The 12,087-nt window shown below is 38.2% G+C and overlaps 1 protein-coding gene across 2 annotated transcripts in view; it reads right to left on the bottom strand.

Annotated features, from left to right (window-relative positions):
- Positions 1–12,087, bottom strand: part of nudt14 (nudix (nucleoside diphosphate linked moiety X)-type motif 14) — a 130,875-nt gene that overhangs the window by 20,360 nt on the left and 98,428 nt on the right. The gene's annotated exons all lie outside the window — the stretch shown is intronic.

The following is a 12,087-nucleotide window of genomic DNA, read 5'->3' on the forward strand; positions in this document are numbered from 1 at the left end:
CTAGCAGAGCATTAAAAAGGAGGAAACCCAGCATCTGGTAATGTCCATGAGTTCAAGACTTCAGGCTGTCATTACCAGCAAAGGGTTTTCAACCAAGTATTAGAAATGAACATTTTATTTCCAGTTATTAATTTGTCCAATTACTTTTGAGCCCCTGAAATGAAGGGATTGTGTTAAAAAAATGCTTTAGTTGCCTCACATTTTTATGCAATCGTTTTGTTCACCCCACTGAATTAAAGCTGAAAGTCTGCACTTCAACTGCATCTGAGTTGTTTCATTTAAAATTCATTGTGGTAATGTACAGAACCAAAATTAGAAAAAAGTTGTCTCTGTCCAAATATTTATGGACCTAACTGTATATGTGATATGGCTGCTGGGCAGCAACAACACACTTCTTGCTAACTACCATGACGAGTCATGCTTCCACTTGTGTGGTTGCTTCTGCCTGCACACTGAATGGTCGCTGGGAAGTTCTTCATTGTTGACCTGCTGACTTATGGCCACCTCTTGAAGGTTCCCTTCCTGCACATGAATCATCAGGGCTCCTACCGTCCCCCGTGCAAATGATAAGTGTTTTACTCTGCTGGCCATTACATTATTTTATTTCTTCTTCAGCTTTTCCCACTGCCTTTTGGCCTTGGTAGTACATCCTAATTAATTATTTTCCCAAATTCTGACATTCCTATACAGTAGTGGTTTCCAAGTTCAGTCCAGGAGGATTCTTTTGGCTGTGGGGATTTTTTCCAAACAATTACAAATTCAGCACATTACTCTTACTTTTTCATTGTTTAGAGGGTGGCACGGTGGTAGTATTACTGTCTTGAAGTAAGAAGACCAGGGTTCACATACTGAGTCCTCCTTGCGTGGAGTTTGCATGTTCTCCCCATGTCTGTGTGGGTTTCACTGGGTGCTTCGGTTTCCTGCCACCGTCCAAAGACATGCAGGTTATGTGAATTGGCAACACTAAATTGGCTCTACTGTGTGTTTGGTATGGGGATGTGTGTGTGTGTGTGTGCGTGTGTGTGTGTGTGTATGTATGTATGACATAACGACGGACTTGCCCACACCTGCCCATGAAATAGCCTTTGAGTCAATTGTCCAATTACTTTTGAGCCCCTGAAATGATGGGACTGTGTTAAAAAAATGCTTTAGTTGCCTCACATTTTTATGCAATCGTTTTGTTCACCCTACTGAATTAAAGCTGAAAGTCTGCACTTCAACTGCATCTGAGTTGTTTCATTTAAAATTCATTGTGGTAATGTACAAAACCAAAATTAGAAAAAAGTTGTCTCTGTCCAAATATTTATGGACCTAACTGTGTGTATATATATATATATATATATATATATATATATATGGTTGAAATAGTTTACTGTCAAATAAATGCAAAGAGTACACGACACGTGTTTCGCCCTCATTCTGGGCTCATCAGGTGTACACACTCCACTGCACTCCCTCTCGGGAATCGAACCTCGGACGTCAGCGCCAGAGGCGATGCCCCTAACGTTGCGCCACGGCGTGTGGTTCGTTTATTTGACAGCATGTAGATCGGGGTAATTACATTCACGGCATTCGTACTCTGTGTCACAATCTGATTGTATGGGTGGTTACCTACCAGGTAACGCTTGTGGTTGGTCAGCAATCTGCTAACATCCGCCACGGTGCCCTCAGTTTGTGAGGAGCAGATCATAGAATGGTTGAAATAGTTTACTGTCAAATAAATGCAAGGAGTACATGACACGTGTTTCGCCCTCATTCTGGGCTCATCAGGTGTATACACTCCACTGCACTCTGAGGTTCGATTCTCGAGAGGGAGTGCAGTGGAGTCTGTACACCTGATGAGCCCAGAATTAGGGCGAAACACGTGTCGTGTACTCTTTGCATTTATTTGACAGTAAACTATTTCAACCATTCTATGATCTGCTCCTCACAAACTGAGGGCACCGTGGCGGATGTTAGCAGATTGCTGGCCAACCACAAGCGTTACCTGGTAGGTAACCACCCATACAATCAGATTGTGACACAGACTACGAATGCCGTGAATATATATATATATATATATATATATATATATAGTATATACTGTATATGTAGCAGGATCTTAACTGTAAACCTCAGAGTTTAAAGTTCAAAGCCTTAACCACTATGCCACACTACCTAAATAAATAAATAAATATAACCTTAACGACCAAGTGAGTTAGACCTGTTTTTTACTTTTACACTCTTCCAGTCCTAACCTATGAACATTTATTAGGCTCCATCCGTTAAGACCCTTAAGTAACTAACTATTCAGAATCTTTGTGGTAAACTTAACAAGATGAGCTCAGTTTCTCTCCCTTTCCCTAAAATCATTGTAAAGCACCTCACTGGCCAAGTCTCCATGACAAGCTGGAATAGACGATTCCTGCCACTTGCTGTTTTTTCCTAAGTTGATGCCAAACCACTTGCATCACGGATTATTAATGAGTGCACATGGCTCTCCTTAAAGTCCAGCTATTATAATTACAGAGACGAGCAAGGTGTCTCATGGCGCTGCTTGATTTTCAGGAGTCAAAAGATAAACCTAATCAGTTATTGGTGATCTCACTAACCACTGCCAAAGAGATGGACACTTGCCTAGACAATCTTCCCACAACATTGTTAGTCTGTCTGGATGTTGGTAACTGGCTCATGTCTGCTGGATACTTTTAATGAAAAGAATTGTGGGAGCACAGCGGTTTCATTGCGCCATGCAGTAACATAACTGGAAAAGTGTGTTCTGTTACATTCCTGATCAGGAAAAAGGCTACAAGAAAGAGTGTTCTTTAGAACCTGGTGAACATGCGTAGCATTGAATTTTTCAATGATTTGTAGTTTTGCTAATTGTAACCATTAAACTCTTTCAAATTAAATTTTATGGCATGTGCCATTATACCTGTATTTTAATCTCGATCATTTAATTGAACATTGTTTTTTGTGTGTAACACAGCGTGTTAAGAACGGTGAGCCATGCAATTGTGTGGACAGCATCACAGTCTAACTTCTAAGATGTTATAATATAAACCTCAAGGAGAAAGAGTGAAGCTCTCCTGTACTCCAAATACAAAACTATAGCCATGTGCTTATAAACTATCTAGACAGGATATTTACTATAGAAAGTCATTGTGTAAAATTGTGCGCTTGCAACCTTCCACCAATTTTCTAGACCCACTTTTTCATTATAAATTAAATTGGATCCCAAAATTCTAAATGGTGAGACATAATACAGTCTGTATTGTAAACACCATTTCTAGTACCATCATGCTGAGCACTGGTGCCCCCCAGGTCTCTATACTTAGCCTAGTCCTGTTCACTTTGTTGACTCAAAATTATATGATTGCATACAGCTTAACTACCATTATTAAGTTTATGAATGACACAACGGGAGTCTCATAAGCAATGTGGAGGAGTCAGCTTAAAGAATGGAGATACAATGAATGGCAGACTGGTGCAAGTGCAACAATTTGTCTCTTAATGTGAATAAGACAAAAGGGATGATTGTTGACTTCAGAAAGGCCCATGCTGTCCACACTGTAGAGCACACTGAGGTGTCTGCGGTGGAACTGGCCAAAAGAATCAAATTCCTTGTTATGCTACTGGCAGCTGACCTTACTTGGTCAATTATCACCACTTGCATAACTACAACGGGACAGCAGTGGCTTCACTTCTTTCAAAGGACGAAGAAGGCAAGCTTACCTTCAACCACCGTCACCATATTCTACAAGGGCACCATCAAGAGCATTCTTTCCAGCTGTGTGATTAGGGAACTGCAGTGTCTATGAACGTAAGGTCCTACAATGCATATAGCACACACTGCAGAAAAGATCACTGGGTCCCCTCTACCCTCCATTAAAGACATTTTTATAAAGCGTTGCATCCACAAAGCCAAAAGCATCTGGAAGAACTGCTCCAAGCCCTCCCACAGTCTTTTTGTCTACTTCCATCTGGCAGATGGTGCTGTAGCATTCAAACCAGTTCTGCTAGGATCTGCAACAGGTTCTACCTTTTGGCCGTCTGAACTCTGCGCTGCCCCTCTACACTCATGTCTACTTATAGTAGCTTATTTATATGTAGTACATTTGGTATAGTTGTTACTACTGTTGTTTTTTATTATTAGTGGTTGTTATTAATTTATTATTATATATTTCAAACAATTATTATCTCTTCACTTACTTATCGTTTATTATTTATTTATCTATTTATAGTATAGTATACTGCGGTGGGTTGGCACCCTGCCCGGGATTGGTTCCTGCCTTGTGCCCTGTGTTGGCTGGGATTGGCTCCAGCAGACCCCCGTGACCCTGTGTTCGGATTCAGTGGGTTGGAAAATGGATGGATGGATAGTATAGTATAGTTTTTCACCTGTGTGGCACTTGTCCTGTGTTTATATATATGTTTTATTGTAGTCCTGGGGAAAGTTATTTCGTGCCACTGTATACTGCAGTAATGTGTATGGAAAATATGTCAATAAAAACATTTGACTTGACAAGTGTCTTCAGCTGTGAGGCAGCAAGAATAACTCCCAAGGAACTGTACCATCATAATTTGCTTATATAAAAGTGTTTCAAAATTTGTGTGTACCCAAAGGATAAAGCTTGGAGAAGCTAGCCTATTCTTGACATTTTGCAGTGAAGAGGGTAATGAACAGAAGCAAGTGCATAATCAATTCCTTCTAAAAAATAATATTAGAAGTCTGGCAGTTAGTGAAAAGGTAACATCTTTAAAACACATACTATTAATTACAGAAGAAATCAAGATTACGCATTTACAATTCAAAATGAACACTGCAAGTTTATTGATAATGTCAACTTGTTACTAATTTTAACTAAACTTGTTTCTGAAATTAAGTCATTTTTTTAAATACATCACTGCTGAAGATTATTTAAAAGGAACTGGTAGTGCTCACAGAATGAAATAAAACAGTTATTTTCATGATATCCAATTTTAAAACTTGACTACCTAAACAAGCTGAAATTTCTGCAGTAAAATATAGTCAATAATATTACTAGTCAATATTTTATTATGTGCAATGTATTGGGGTACATATGTCAGTCATTTTATTTTGTAAACTGCTTAGTCCTGAACAGGGTTATGAGGGGTGCTGGAGCCTTTTCCAGGTAGCCAGTCCATCACAGGGCAAACACACTTACAGAACATACTTAGGCCAATTTAATGTTGCCAATTCACCTAATCTGCATGTCTTTGAACTGTGGGAGGAAAATGGAAACCCCGGAGGAAACCCACACAGAGACGGGGAGAACATGCGAAGTCCACACATGAAGAACCACGGGTACAAACCCTGGTCTCCCTACTGTGAGGCAGCAACTCTACCACTGCACCACCATGCCACCAAGTACAAATGTATGCCAAAAAAACCCCCCCTCAAAATAATCAATGAAGAACACAAGTTAATAGGATGACTTTGTTCAATTTTGCAATGCTAATAAGGATTGATTTGGATAGAGTGAATTGCTTTTAAGTTATTGCATCCACAAATGCATATCCGGACAAACATACAACATTCCAAAAATGGTCAATTCACATTCGTGGATGTTTAAAATGTAAAAATTCATTGAAAAACTATATGAAGTAATTTTTGTAAACCAAAATCAATTGGTTTCAAGCATTTTACAATGCAAATAACTGTACCAACTTCCATTTGAATTGAATGATTCATTATCAACTTACTGTGTCGTCAGCAGAGGTGGGTAGAGTAGCCAAAAATTGTACTCAAGTAAGAGTAGCGTTACTTCAAAATAATATTACTCAAGTAGAAGTAAAAAGTAGTTATCCAAAAAATTACTCAAGTAAGTGTAAAAACGTATTTGGTGAAAAGACTACTCAAGTACTAAGTAACTGTTTGATCATAATGCTGTAAATGATTTATGTAATTGGAAATGTTGTAATAAGACAGACAAAAATATAAAATAATGTACAAATTCTGCTATTTGCAAATAATAAAATTAGAAATGAGTAAAAATAAATAACATCTTTACAAAACAAAAATGTACAAATAACACAAAGTTCCAAATCTCAGAATTTTACAACAAAGCTTTTGACGCCAATACCTATAGTAGGTAACATGTATGTTTGAACAGTGCAAACTACTTACAGTGACAAGATATACTGTACACTGACAGTATAATACTGCATATTCAATTGCCCTTCAAATAGCACAACTGATAGAAAATAACATTAGAACAAGGCAGCTTGTGTACGTACAAGAAGTCTCACTTTACCTTGGCTGTCTGTGTTTGTGCATGTTTGGTTAAAACAACAACATTTATTTATATAGCATATTTTCATACAAATAATGCAGCTCAAAGTGCTTTATATGATGAAGAAAGAGAAAAAAGAAAAAATAAATCAGAATTAAGATAAGGGAACACTAATTAACATAGAATAAAAGTAAGGTTCGATGGCCAGGGAGGACAGAAAAAACAAAAAAAACTCCAGATGGCTGGAGAAAAAAAAAAAAAAATCTGCAGGGGTTCCAGGCCACGAGACCACCCAGCCCCCTCTAGGCATTCTACCTAACATAAATGATCAGTCCTCATTGTATTTAGGGTTCTCATGGAAGAACGTGATGATGATGTTCATGTGACTTCTGGCCTTGTGCTTGCTCCTCACTCAGTGAAGTGATAGTTAAGCTTCAGCAGGAGTTGGCTCTGATTTTTAATGTACATTGTGAGTAACTTGGTTTGCGAGTGTTTTGCAAGAGCTAAAATTTTTAATAAATTTTGACTTGATAAACAAGCGAGGTCTTGCAATACGAGTAGTCTGTATACGCTTTGTCTGCCGAGCGTCACGTGATCACAACTGAGCTGATGGTTCTTCTCTATCTCACTGCAGGATTGAGGGCAATCATTAGTCTGCGTGCCTCACTCGTATAGTCAACATCCGTACAAGCGTATACTGTTTACTACAGCATTGTGACCATGTGTGTGTGTTGTGATGTGTGAGTCCCCATCTTGCACCCCAAAACACGAAGCTGAGTCTCAATACAGTGACACCATCTTTATTCAGCTTGAAACAGGAACAGCGCGGTTATTTATTGTAGCGGGATCTGCCACTCTCCTAAACACAGACACAGCAGTCAGGCAGGGTCATGCCCAGGTTAGTGGCCAAGTAATACTGTGCCCTGCGCATTTATAATGTTCCTTGTATCACCCATCAATGTCAGGTGCTCATAGCATGACCGCAATCTTTTCGGATTTGCTTTTACGGCGAACTGCTACAGCTCTGGGTGCCTGCGGTTGCTTCGGGATTCTCTTTCGTGTGTCGTCCTGTTGGGTGAAATCCCACAAGAGTATTTTTACTTTATATTTTGTATTAATCATTTTATATGAATAGTTTTGGGTTGTGGAACGAATCATCTGAGTTTCCATTATTTCTTATGGGGAAATTCACTTTGATATACGAGTGCTTTGATATACGATTGCAAGCACGTTTCCGGAACGAATTATGCTCGCAAACCGAGGTTCCACTTGTATTCTTTCTTTCCCTGTCCGCTGTCTGTGAGGAGCTTGTGCCGCTATGCCGCCACAGTTTGTGTGTGGTCATGTGACTTCATGGCTACGTCTGATATGTGAAACGGAGCCATGTGATTATTGTTGCTACATCTGATTGGTGAAATGGAGTCTTGTGATTATTGTTGCTACGTCTGATTGGTGAAACGGAGTCTTGTGATTATTATTGCTACATCTGATTGGTGAACCAGTCATGCAGTAGATCCACTGGCGGCTTCTCTCTGGCAAAAATATAGCGTATCTAATAGAAAAAAAGTAATGATTCGAGTGTTGCCCAATGTCGCGAAGTAAGAGTAGCGTTTCTTCTTCACAAATGTACTCAAGTAAAAGTAAAAAGTATGGTGCAGTAAAACTACTTTTAGAAGTACAATTTTTTAAAAGAGTTACTCAAGTAAATGTAACAGAGTACATGTAACTCGTTACTACCCACCTCTGGTCGTCAGACACACGTCCTAAAACACAGGCAGACATCACTCTAAAACAAGTGAAACTTTGTTTAGGAATAAATAAAACATGAAAATCTGTCAAACACTCAAAGTACCAATTTTGATACAGTCGCAGTATTTTTCCCTTATTTATTCCATAAATATTTGGACAGAGACAACTTTTTTCTAATTTTGGTTCTGTACATTACCACAATGAATTTTAAATGAAACAACTCCGATGCAGTTGAAGTGCAGACTTTCAGCTTTAATTCAGTGGGGTGAACAAAACGATTGCATAAAAATGTGAGGCAACTAAAGCATTTTTAACACAATCCCTTCATTTCAGTGGCTCAAAAGTAATTGAACAATTGACTCAAAGGCTATTTCATGGGTAGGTGTGGGCAAGTCCGTCGTTATGTCATTATCAATTAAGCAGATAAAAGCCCTGGAGTTGATTTGAGGTGTGGTACTTGCATGTGGAAGATTTTGCTGTGAAGAGATAACATGCGGTCAAAGGAGCTCTCCATGCAGGTGAAAGAAGCCATCCTTATGCTGTGAAAACAGAAAAAACCCATCCGAGAAATTGCTACAATATCACATGTGGCAAAATCTACAGTTTGGTACATCCTGAGAAAGAAAGCAAGCACTGGTGAACTCAGCAACGCAAAAAGAACTGGACGTCGACGGAAGAAAACAGTGGTGGATGATCGCAGAATCATTTCCATGGTGAAGAGAAACCCCTTCACAACAGCCAACCAAGTGAACAACACTCTCCAGGGGGTAGGCGTATCGATATCCAAGTCTACCATAAAGAGAAGACTGCATGAAAGTAAATACAGAGGGTGCACTGCAAGGTGCAAGCCACTCATAAGCCTCAAGAATAGAAAGGCTAGATTGGACTTTGCTAAAGAATATCTAAAGAAGCCAGCACAGTTCTGGAAAAACATTCTTTGGACAGATGAAACCAAGATCAACCTCTACCAGAATGATGGCAAGAAGAAAGTATGGAGAAGGCGTGGAACAGATTATTATCCAAAGAATACAACATCATCTGTAAAACACGGTCGAAGCAGTGTGATGGCTTGGGCGTGCATGGCTGCCAGTGGCACTCGGACACTAGTGTTTATTGATGATGTGACACAGGACAGAAGCAGCCAAATTAATTCTGAGGTGTTCAGAGACATACTGTCTGCTCAAATCCAGCTAAATGCAGTCAAATGGATTGGGCAGCGTTTCATGATACAGATGAACAATGACCCAAAACATACAGCCAAAGCAACCCAGGAGTTTATTAAAGCAAAGAAATTCTTGAATGGCCAAGTCAGTCACCTGATCTTAACCCAATTGAGCATGCATTTCACTTGTTGAAGACTAAACTTCAGACAGAAAGGCCCACATATAAACAGCAACTGAAAGCCGCTGCAGTAAAGGCCTAGCAGAGCATTAAAAAGGAGGAAACCCAGCATCTGGTAATGTCCATGAGTTCAAGACTTCAGGCTGTCATTACCAGCAAAGGGTTTTCAACCAAGTATTAGAAATGAACATTTTATTTCCAGTTATTAATTTGTCCAATTACTTTTGAGCCCCTGAAATGAAGGGATTGTGTTAAAAAAATGCTTTAGTTGCCTCACATTTTTATGCAATCGTTTTGTTCACCCCACTGAATTAAAGCTGAAAGTCTGCACTTCAACTGCATCTGAGTTGTTTCATTTAAAATTCATTGTGGTAATGTACAGAACCAAAATTAGAAAAAAGTTGTCTCTGTCCAAATATTTATGGACCTAACTGTATATCTTTACTTTTCTCAAATATGCCATAAATACAAAGTTACAAGTTAACTTTAACAAAGAGCCATGCTGCATGACAAAATATTGATAATTAATTCGGAGCATTCGTACACTTACACTGATTGAAATCTAATGCCAAGAACTGTTACTCCAAATTCATTTTGAAAATAGGTAAAAACAAGTGTTCATTAGTTGTGAAATTTTAAATTTTACAGGGCTACTAAAAGTAAAATCAGAATTGTCATTTCAGGGCATCTTATAGAAGAATTCTCTTAAAGATCTCAATTACTTGAATGTGTTTTACAAAATATTTAGTTCAATGTATTTTAATATGCAGTATGTGCACTTAGGATTTTATTATGTGGTAAATGTGAAATTTGATAACTCCTCTTACAGTATTATTTGATTTACTGTTATAAGTACACCCTAATTTACAAGACTGGAGTTGAGATTAGAAGTTTAGGGTATAATTTTTTACATTTTTAATGTCAAACGATCTAATTATTTTTCTAGGTGTGATAACCATATCATTATCATTATTAGCCAAAGCTAGGTACTTTATAGCAAAATAATTTCCAGTTCTATCGAAGTCACTTCCTTAACCATTTCCAGTATACTACTCTATCTACTAAGGTGTCTTCAGCTAAAAGATTACATGTCTACCCAAGCTCGTGTTGACCTCAATTTCTACATTTATGCTAAACTATAACACAGTATACCATAAAAGCAGTTACAAATTCTACCATCTCTGAATGATGTATAAGTTAGTAGTACTATTCTACCACAACTATACCTAGTTTCACCCCGAACAGGCCTCATTGACATAAAGCAGTTTATCTGAAACAATTATTTTTCTTGTGTGATTATTCTTTGCAACATTACGTCATTGGCTTTTCAGCCTTTTCTATTTCATTCTTTACTACAGAACAATGTAAAACTAAACCCAGTAGACTTCCTTTCATTATGAGACACGTAACACATACTATCTTGGCTACACTATCTCAGCTCCCTAGCAGGACAACGCCCATACAGGCAACCATTTCTGTAATCCATATAAACCCAAATGCAGGCATATAGTGAATGCTTGGCCCACTCAAAGAAAAGGCCATTTATACCTGAAGTCTTGTCATTTAATATTTGCAGCTTTGTTTCCCACACACTCAAACATAAGCTGGAACTGGGTGTGTTTTCCTCAGTTTTATCACAAGATTGTTCAGTCTAACTGGGTGGAGGAGGAGGGCGGGTAGTGGTAGACAGCTAATGTTATTGAATAATGGAACAGTCGGGAACATTAAAGGATTTCTGTTGATTTCCAATAGCCTAAACCAGCTTTCAAATCACACTCAAGACAGCCACACAGGCTATATCTTATTATTAAGAAAAAAAAAACCTGTGGCAAGTGAGAGAACACAAACTGAGCTGCCGAGAAAAGTGCTTGCTGTTGCAGCCTGAAAATCATTTGGATTTTATTTATCAATTGACATGTCTACATTAACCATTTCAAATACTCCAAAATAACTACCCTCGCTTCCTTTTTAAACACACTGTGTTTAGTGATTGCAGGTTTGCAACATTTTGAATACATCAGTGGTTAGGTATGTAAAGAAAGACTTTAATTTAGAGCATAGTGGTGAGCAAGTGAAGAGTCACTGATCCTGGGGCAAAATGTTAATGCATATTATATATCAGCAGAATGAACAGTTCTTTACAAACCACTTTCATTTTTCTTCTATGTAACTTACTAAATTTGACAATGAATGGGACTCTCTGCCTATCAATAATCAGGTAAGTACTGTTTCCAAACAGCTCCTTCATTAACGTGCTTCTGCAAAAAAATGGCTGTACCTCTTCTTAATATGGACATGTGTATATTTAATAAAAGTAAAAATAAACATGTCTGAAAGAATGTTTTCTCTCTATTAGGGTTCTCATATTTGATACTTAAAAATTAAGTTCATAGCATCATGCATCAATAGAAAATAAAGCAAAAGACATTTTTTCTCTATCTGAACACTAAAAATGTCACTCATAGTTGTAAAAGTGACCATCTGGATGTCAGGAGGGCAGGCTAAGAGAGGAGTCATTCTAATCTCAGCTCTTTGATCATAAAGTAATGACCCCTGTAAAACTGGCAAGAGATGAACTAAGATCTAGGAGCCAACATCAGCTCAGCTTAATTATCACAAGGTAAACATCTCTATGGCTAATAAGGTGCCCACCTATCTGAGGCTTATTCTTACCAGACTGACCACAGAATTTTCCTTTACAGTTGTAGGAAAATATAAATACCATTTCAGAACTAGAAGTTAGTATCCATCACCCTGCAAC

This window comes from Erpetoichthys calabaricus, chromosome 16 (genome assembly GCF_900747795.2).
Source record: "Erpetoichthys calabaricus chromosome 16, fErpCal1.3, whole genome shotgun sequence".
NCBI classification, from domain to species: Eukaryota; Metazoa; Chordata; class Cladistia; order Polypteriformes; family Polypteridae; genus Erpetoichthys; species Erpetoichthys calabaricus.